Source organism: Chiloscyllium plagiosum, chromosome 31, assembly GCF_004010195.1.
Source record: "Chiloscyllium plagiosum isolate BGI_BamShark_2017 chromosome 31, ASM401019v2, whole genome shotgun sequence".
NCBI classification, from domain to species: Eukaryota; Metazoa; Chordata; class Chondrichthyes; order Orectolobiformes; family Hemiscylliidae; genus Chiloscyllium; species Chiloscyllium plagiosum.
The window spans coordinates 4,958,291-4,967,660 of NC_057740.1; the positions used below are offsets into that span (position 1 = coordinate 4,958,291).

At 40.0% G+C, this 9,370-nt stretch overlaps 1 protein-coding gene across 2 annotated transcripts in view; it reads left to right on the top strand.

Annotated features, from left to right (window-relative positions):
* Positions 1–9,370, top strand: part of sirt6 (sirtuin 6) — a 48,248-nt gene that overhangs the window by 16,510 nt on the left and 22,368 nt on the right. The window lies entirely within an intron of this gene.

Sequence of the window (9,370 nt, forward strand, 5' to 3'; positions counted from 1 at the left end):
TTAATGTTCCAGGATACAAATTCTACAGGAAGGATAGAAAGTGAGGCAAGAGAGGAGGGGGGAAAGGCATTTTTGATAAGGGATAGTATGACAGCTGTGCTGAGGAATTTGTTAAGTGCATACAAGAACATTTTCTGATTCAGTATGTGGATGTACTGACTAGAGAAGGTGCAAAACCTGACCTAATCTTGGGAAATAAGGCAAGGCAGGTGACTGAGGTGTCAGTGAGGGAGCACTTTGGGGCCAGCGACCATAATTCTATTAGATTTAAAATAGTGATGGAAAAGGATAGACTTGATTTTTGCCATGGCTCCTTCATTTCACAGTCAGTTTAATGATGACTTGATAGCAAAGGCATTACCCTCACCTTTGGGATTCAGCTCTTGGTCTTTTTTGGACTAAGCCGACAAAGAGCTCGAGCAGAGTGGTTCTGCTAAACCCAATCTGACCATAGTATACAGGTTATTGTTAAGTCTCGCCTGTTAACATTAGGTGACTACCCTTTACTGATGATTGTGAGTAGGTTAATGGCATGGCAATTGACCAGATAGTTCTGAGTTGCCCTGAGATTTATGGATAAGAATGACTTTCATTGTGAGCACAAACATAGTAAATGAGGGAGGTGACGTTGCATGAGCATGGAAAAATACTTCGATTTCCCTTTGGATTGAGGTCAATGGACAACTAGTCCAATCTTAGAAGCAAATAAATACATTTCAGTATTGCTGTGAAGTCTTCCAAACACCTAACTGAAGAGGTTGACCTTTTAAAAACCCTGCCTCAGTTCAGTACAAGAAAAATTATTCTGCAGTTTCAGTGCTTTTGGGAATGAATTCAGTCATATTCAAAGTGAGCACTGTTTAAATGTCATTTCCACTTGTTTGAGATGATATTTAAATCCTGTGTAATCATTTTGTTGAAAGATTGTGCACATTTGATCTAATAATACAAAGACCTTTTTTGTTCAATATATTGTCGTCTTGGTTGATCGTGAATCAGTACTTTGTGAGAAGCTAGCTTGTTCAGGTTAGCGGTATAGTCAGCTAGCTGTGTGGCACATATGCAAAGTATCCTTTTAAAGATGAACTAAACATTTTCACGAGCAGTATATTTCTAATTATTGGATTTGTTTTAAATTGAACTTTCTCATTGGAGGAGACAATATGTTCAAATCACACTTTCTCTGGGAGAACAGTATTTCAGATAAAACAAAGAACTGAGGATGCTGGAAATCTGAAGCAAAAGCTAAGTGCTGAAGAAACTCAGCAAGTCTAGTAGTATCTGTACAGAGAAAAACAAAGTTCTGAGTTCCAGTAACCCTTCTTCAGAATGAAGTTAACTAGAAACATTAACTCTGCTTTACTTTCTACCGATGCTGCCAGACCTGCTGAGTTTCTCCAGCACTTTGTGTTTGTGCCAGGTTTTAGATGCTAATTTTACACGAGAACTACTGTAAGTGATGTCTTGTGCATGACAAAGTAGAAGCTCCACCCTACCCAAACCCAAGTGATCTAGAAGAGGTGAAAAACCCAGGCTGCTGAGGGGAGAGAAAATTCTATAAAAAAATTTTTCCAGTCCAGGGAAGTAATGGAAGTAAGTCCAGCTGGCAGTACCAGCTCTGTTTAAAATCCTGAGTACAGAGTGATTTCCGTCCCAACCATGAACAGGTCGCTATTTCAAAATGAAAAAATTGACAAATTTGCATTCACAATATAAACATGCAGCTTATACTACAGGTTCAGTATTCTCTGGGATATCTCTCTCAAATCTATGAATGAAGGGTTTCATACACTTCAACTGGCGTTACTGTAAACTTACTGGGTTTATGCTGCCAGGAACAGTAGCGGTGTCAAGGCTGTACATTCTGGCTTGAGCTGCCGTTCTCAGCAATCTTCTCCAGGTTTATCTGAGGAGCTGCTCTGCCTCTAAATTGAGAGCTTCCATGTGTACTTGAGGAAAATTTAACAACAACAGTACAGGCATTCTTCAGATAAGTTTGTGACAAGTTTTTATTTGCATTTGCACTGGAAGGATGAGTCTAGCTTTTTTTTAAAAAAGTCTTTCTCTAACTGTAATCCATTCAACAGTCAACCAGATACTGAAGCAGTCCATGCTCAAATGCAACAAGATCTGGCTTAGGCCGACAAGTGTCAAGTAACATTCGCACCACGCAAATGCCAGTCAATGACCATCACCAATAAGAGACACTCTCACCACCTTTCAACGGTATTACCATCACTGAATCCCTTCGTGTCACCATCCTCGTTGTTACCATTGACCAGAAACTCAAGTGGACTCACCACAGAAACACAGTGGCTACACCAGCAGGTCAGAGACTAGGGATACTGCGGCGAGTAACTCACCTCTTGAGACTCCAAAGTCTATCTACCATCTGCAAGGTATAAATCAAGAGTGTGATGAAATGGTCCCCGTTTGCCTGGATGGGTGCAAGTCCAACAGCACTCGAAGCTTGACATCATCCAGGACAAAGCAACCCGTTTGATTGGCACTACATCTACAAACATTCAATCCCTCCACCACCGGCGCTCAGTCGCTACAGTGTGTACAATCTACAAGATATACTGCAGTAATTCACCAAAGATCCTTAGAGAGCACCTTCCAAAACCCATGACCACTTCCATCTAGAAGGGCAGGGGGGCAGCAAGTACTTGGGAACACCACCACCTGCAAATTCCCCTCCAACCCGCTCACCATCCTGACTTGGAAATATACCGCTATTCGTCTGCAGTTGTTGAATCAAAATCCTCAAATTCCCTCCCTACTGGCATTGTGGGTCAACTCGCAGCAAGTGGACTGCAGCAATTCAAGATGGCAGCTCACCACCACCTTCTCAAGGCAAATAGGGTTGGCCAGCTATCAATGCTGGCCAACCAGCGACACCCAAGTCCCACAAATGAATTTTAAAAAAACATATCTGTCAACTTGAGAGCAATGTTAAAAATCACACAACACCGGGTTATGATCCAACAAGTTTATTTGGACTATAACCTGTTGTGTGATTTTTAACTTTGTCAACCCCAATCTAACATCGGTGCCTCCTCATCACAGCATGAGAGTAAAATGCTCATTTTAAATGTTTTGACCAGGCTGTTTACCACAGAAATGGTGCACAAGATATGAGAAGAGCTCACAGCTTCTCTTAGAATCTTCAAGGCTCAATCATTTAAAAAGTATTTCGATGTGCACTCACAACGCCAAGGCAGAGGGTCAAGTGCTGGAAAAAGAGATTAAAATGGTTGGGTGCTTGTTTTTGACCAGTGTAGAATCAATGGGCCAAAGGGCCTTTTTATGTGCTGTGACCTTCTATGACTGTGATCTGATTTTGATAGGCAGGATCTCTATTGATTGCCACATCTGGAAAGCAACTACTGTGACAATGCTGCACTACATTGAAAAGCAGGATAATTATCTGTGGCACCTTCTAAACATGCAGTGCTATTGAAAAGGGCAGGTGGAGCAGACATGTGGAAGCCACCATCTGCTTCTTCCTCACTGAGTCATATATCATCCTAAATTGGCAATCCGTTGGTCTGCTTTCGCTATTGCTGGATTACAATCCTGGAGTACCTGCATGAAATGGACTACAGTGGGTCAAAATGGCTGCTTGTCGATACTTACCCAAAGGCAGTTGAGGTTGAGTAAGCACTGCTGGTTTTGTCAGTGATGTCTTTCATTCCACAAAGAATAAAACAAATAATGGTCCTTGGACTTTCCAGCTTCTGGTCCCAGCTTGTCAGAGTTTAATGGACCTTGCTTCTCTCTTATTATATCTTTCTTTTTTAAAAGGGCTTTTCTTTTCAGTACATGTGTTGTATTAAACATTATTCTGCGGTGAAATGTGAATTTGCCTGCAATGGTTGAATTAGGCAGCATCTTGTGGATATTGGTTTTAGGTTATTTAAAGCGTTCAGAGTGCCAAGCATTGGTTGGTCTTTTGTGATCTATTTATGTGCATGCTGAAACCTGCTAATGGTGTATGACTGTACTATTAACCTTCCCTCCTTGTAGGTTTTAGTTGCTGTCTATTTGAATAGATTCTTTGAGAAGCTGAGGTAAAGGTGGACTCTAATCTTAAATGCTTCTCAGTTCAGTTATAGTGTTCAACAAAGGAACAGACCTCGGCTTTAGCTTAAATCAAGCCTCAGCCACTCTTATCTCATTCTGGATTCAAGTACCTGTAGATAGCCACATTCCATGGCACTAAACAGAGTCAAGCATGTTGAGTTTTGCCACAGCAATTTATTAGAGGGGAAATGCCTTTGAGTGTTGGAAAAGAAGAATTTGAGAATACTCCAGCAGGGGAAATCAGTCACGAAAGGTTCTGAAAAAGAAGTGGAAAATTATGGGGCAAACTTCTGTTCTTGGGAAAAAAAATCACTTTTAATCAAAAATGGCCGAGGAATGTGTGGAAAATATATGGAAGTCTTTGGCCTATGCCTCCTGAGATGTGTTGTATAAAGCACGTTTGATGCCACCTAACCAATTTAAGAAGAAATAGACCGGGACTGAAAGGTCAAATTAGCAACAAGTTGTTCAATACACTAATCAGAGGTGAAGTATTTAAGGCAAAAGTTGGTTTAAGCAGCAATGAAAAGTTTGAAATGACAAAATCTGAGACTTTCACTTATGCAGAATGAAGTTTTTCAGATGCACTCCCCCGGCTGTTTCACTGAATAGGCCAGTACAGCAAACTTTTAATTAACCAACACCTATAGGATCAGGATTGTACTGGTTGATTAAATATTCCAGTTGAGTAAGATGTTCACATAATCAATGTAAAAATGCACACTAATTAAGAGAAACACAACACAGGGGTATATGCACAGTTATACTTTATTTACAGCATAAACCCCTTAAATAATAATGCTGTTTTGTCTTAAGTAAAACTTACCAGCAGAGAGCCTTCTCACTTGCACCCTCAACTGACCACTCGGCCATAGTGAAGATCGCAACTATACAGTAAATCTGATATTTCAGGTATATGATTTTTGCTGATTCATCAAGAATGCTGGTTTGTAAGGCGCCAGTTAAAACAAAGTTTGCTGTTGAATCAAAAATGATCATTGTGCAGAGGTGGCCGATTGAGTCTCTGCAAATTCAATCAGCTAGTCCTTGCCCTTGTCCTGTAGCTTTGCAATATTCTTTTGTTTTAACTGCTTATCTACTCTGTCGAGACCCCTCATGATTTTGAAAACTTCCTTCAAATCTTAGAAAGAAGTGTTACTTGTGTATAGTGAAATCAAGGGTTATGGGGATAAGGCAGAAACAGGATACTGATTGTGGATGATCAATGGTGGTGCTGGCTAGAAGGGCTGAATGGCCTACTCCACCTATTGTCTGTTAAATTAATTTGCTTTTTTTTAAAGCCATTCTTGTCTTTCAACCTTTTATTCTCAAAAACTAAACAGAAAATTAACTTTATCTCTGTTCTGTGTAATCTCTGTTCACTCACTCATTGGGTTTTTTAATCCCTATGAAATGGCTGTTGCTACGCTTTTTGTATAACAACCCCGCTGTCTGGATCAGCCTATTTAAAGGTTTTTCTTAAATAATTCTTTCTACCTCCTCCATGTGTGACCCATCCAGTTCCAAAATTTGGTATCACAGCTGAGATCCTATGATGCATTTTAAAGTTTTAAGTTGTTTCCTCTTTGTCGAGAACCCAGTGGTTGATGTAATAATTGTCAAATATAAAACCACTTGTGCCATTACAAGATAGGGCTAAGTCAAACAAGAAACTTGAATTTTATAGCGTATCTTTCATCACCTCAGTCTGTCGGAATGTACATGACTAGCTGTACACACTTTTGAAGTACAGTAGGTTCTACTATTGTAGGGATGCGCAATCTAGTTTAGTCAAACCAAGGGGCCAACATAAAAGTTAAGCAAGCTCAGAATTAAAATATTAGCATATAAACATCAGAAAGTGCTGGAAATCCTCAGCTGATCAGAGAGAACGCCAAGTGAACGTTTCAGGTCAGTGACCTCTCATTATTGACTTTTGGCGGGACGTTACTCCCCTACACATTAACAGCACCGAGCTGGAGTGAATGGAGAGTGTCATGCTCCTGGGAGTGGTCATCCACAACAAGCTTTCTTGGACTCTTCGTGTGGACGCACTGGTTACAAAGGCCCAACAACGTCTCTTCTTCCTCAACTGAGGAAATTTGGCATTACGGCGAATACCCTTGCCAACTTTTATAGGTGCGCCATCAAGAGCGTTCTGTCTGGATGTATCACTACCCGGAATGGGAACTATACCATTCAAGATCAGAGACGGTTACATAGAGTGGTGAACTTGGCCCAGATGATCACAAAGGCCAATCTCCCATCTATAGATTCCAAGTGCCAGGCCCGCTGTCAAGGAAAGAGCGCCAGTATTCTCAAAGATCCATCCCATCTTGGCAATGTTTTTCTACAACCTCTACCATCGGGGAGAAGGTTCAGAAGCCTGAGCACGCGCACCAGCTTGTGGATGAGAATTATAAACATCTGCTGAACCCTTGTGTGCAGAAGTGCTTCCTTACCTCTCTTCTGAACAGTCTAGCCCCATTATTCTAGAAGCCCGAACCAGTGGAAATGTGGTTAATCTTTATCTATCCTGCATTTTCCTGTCAATATCTTGAAGACTTCAATCAGATCACCACTTAACCTTTCGAAATTCTACAGCAAACAGACTTAATTCCTGCAATCCCTCTTCATAACTTAACCCTTAAAGCCCAGGTATTATGCCTGTAAAACTACGTTGTACTGTCTCTAAGGCCGATAAAAGGTCTGGTTCCAAGTCTGCCCTCACTATTCCAAGTGAGGTCTAACTTGGGTTTTGTATAATTGCAGCATAACATCTGTATCCCTGTATTTTAGTTATCTCGATATAAAAGCCAACATTCCATTAACTTTCTTGTTTTATTTTCTGTACCTGATTGTGAAATTTTAAAGATCTGTCCACCTGAACCCCCAGGTCTCTATGGACATTCACTGTATTTAATGTCATACCATCCAGAAAGTACTCTGATCTAACCCTTTTTTATTCAAAATAGATAACCTCACACTTGCTTACATTTAACTCCATCTGCCCATTCACATAGTCCTTAACTATCCTTTTGTAATTTTATATCATTTAAAATGTCTGTCGTGTCACCTTTCTTGGTCTCATCAGCAAATTTACTGATATGTCTTTTTATGCCATTATCAAAGTGGTTAGTAAATAATGTGCGTAATTGAGGCCCTCACACAGATCCTTGTGGGCTACCATTGGTCACTCATGCCAGTTTCAGTACCTACCTATTATCCTTAGTTTCTGTTAACTGCCACTCGACCAATTTCCCAGCCATGTCAATAATTTATCCTCAGTTCTATGGCCTTTGACTTTAGTTAAGTGTCTTTTATGTGCGACTTTATCACCTTCCTTCTGGAATTCCATATCAACAGCATCCATTTATGTTCCTCTGTCCACTGCCTTAGTCACCTCTTTAAGAAATTCAGTGACATTGTCAGGCATGACCTACCTGTCATGAAGCCATGTTGGCTCTTCCTGATTAATTGAAAATGTTCAAAGTATTCAGTTACCGCGTCATTGATTATAGACTAAAGCTCCACACAGGTGTTAGATTGTGGCTTGTAATTTCCTGGTTTTCCTCTTTTGCTCTTTTTAAAAATGGAGTGGCATGTGCAATTTTCCAATCCAGAGCGGTGACTCCTGTATGTGCGGATCTCTGAAAGATTAGAATTTGAGGATCTACAATGTGCTCCCCTACTTCCTTTAACACCCTCAGATGGAAACTACCAGATCCCAGGGATTTGTCCTTCTTTGATTTCATTAATTTCCTCATTACCAATGTTCAACTTAATTTTATCCAGTCCTGGTTCCCAATCCACTATTAATTTCCTGAGGACTTCCAGAAAACTGGCCTCCTTTTCTATTGTAAATTCTGAGACAAAGTAATTATTTAACGTATCTGGCATTTCCCGTAGTCATTGATGATATCCCAATTTTCATTCTTGAATGAGCCAACATTGCTGCTGACCCCACCCACTTTCCCTTTATCTGACTATAAAATTTCTTCTTACTGATTTTCTGGGTAAGTTTCCTATCATAATCTCTTCTAGTAGTTCTTATAAGCTGCTTTGTATCCTTTCCATTCAACAGAATCTGTTTCTTTTTTACATTTTTAAGCCCTTCCTTTTAGTTTTATGCTGTCCCTTATCTCTTTAGTTGTACCATGGCTGTTTATTTTTCTCTGTGAGATTGAGCTTTTTCCTTTCAGGGCTATAAACTGATATTTTATAGTGTTACATTTCTTTAACCATCCTCACTGTTTTTCAGTTGTTTTACCCTAAGTAGATTTTTCCAGTTTACTGTGGACAGTCTCTGTTTCACGTCATTAAAATTGGCCTTGCCTAAGTCTAAATCTCGCAGCTGAATCACGCCTTTGTTTTCAAAATCTCAAGTTATGATCTCTCTTTGATAAATGTTCATGCACAGTGACTTACTAATTAAATCTGCCTCATTAGTAAATGTAAAATGCTTGTCCCCTTGTTGCATCCAGGACATATTGCTGTTGGAAACTATCCCAGATATACTCCTGATATGCATTTCTGGAATCCATGTCATTGAGTCAAGGAAGGGAACAGCAAAATTGTCACTTAAGTTGGATGTCTTCCACCAGTGTTTGAATGGCAGAGCAAATTCAGTGGACTAAATGGTCTAATTCTGTTCCTCTATCTTATGGACCAGAATTGGGCAAGGTGGCTTGCTGCCCATTAATACCCCATCAAACTGGAAGAAGTCTTAAGCAGAAGCAGCATAACAGTAAGTGTAGAGTAGGTATGAAGGGAACAAAGGTAGAGTAGAGAGCTGAAATGACTAGCTAACAAAGGGAATGGTGATGCAAGACAAAAGAATGTAGTGATGGAACAGCTAGAGAAATAAAGCTTGTTTTCAGTGAGGTGTATGGAATACCCAAGATCAAATGGAAGCAGTGATTAAAATATAACCACTTACTTATTTACAACAATTGCATTTAATTCCGTGCCAATTGCTCAAGATTGCAAATGCTTATATGTAAATTTACAAAGTCCCCTTTCAGCATTTACATATCCCTGTCCCAAAGTTATTGAAGAATAAGTTCTGTTTTTACATAATATGATAACATAACTTGAAATTGTAAATAATGTGCAATGCCCAAGTAACTGCAGTTTCATACTAGCCAGTACTTTTCGCTTTTTGAGCTATGAGATGTTCGTGGGCCATCTTGGACCGCAATGCTGGCGGTATCCTCACTGTGCTGTTGATTAGAGAAACCCAATATTTTGATGGAACAGTGATGAAGGAGCTTTGATGCACGTC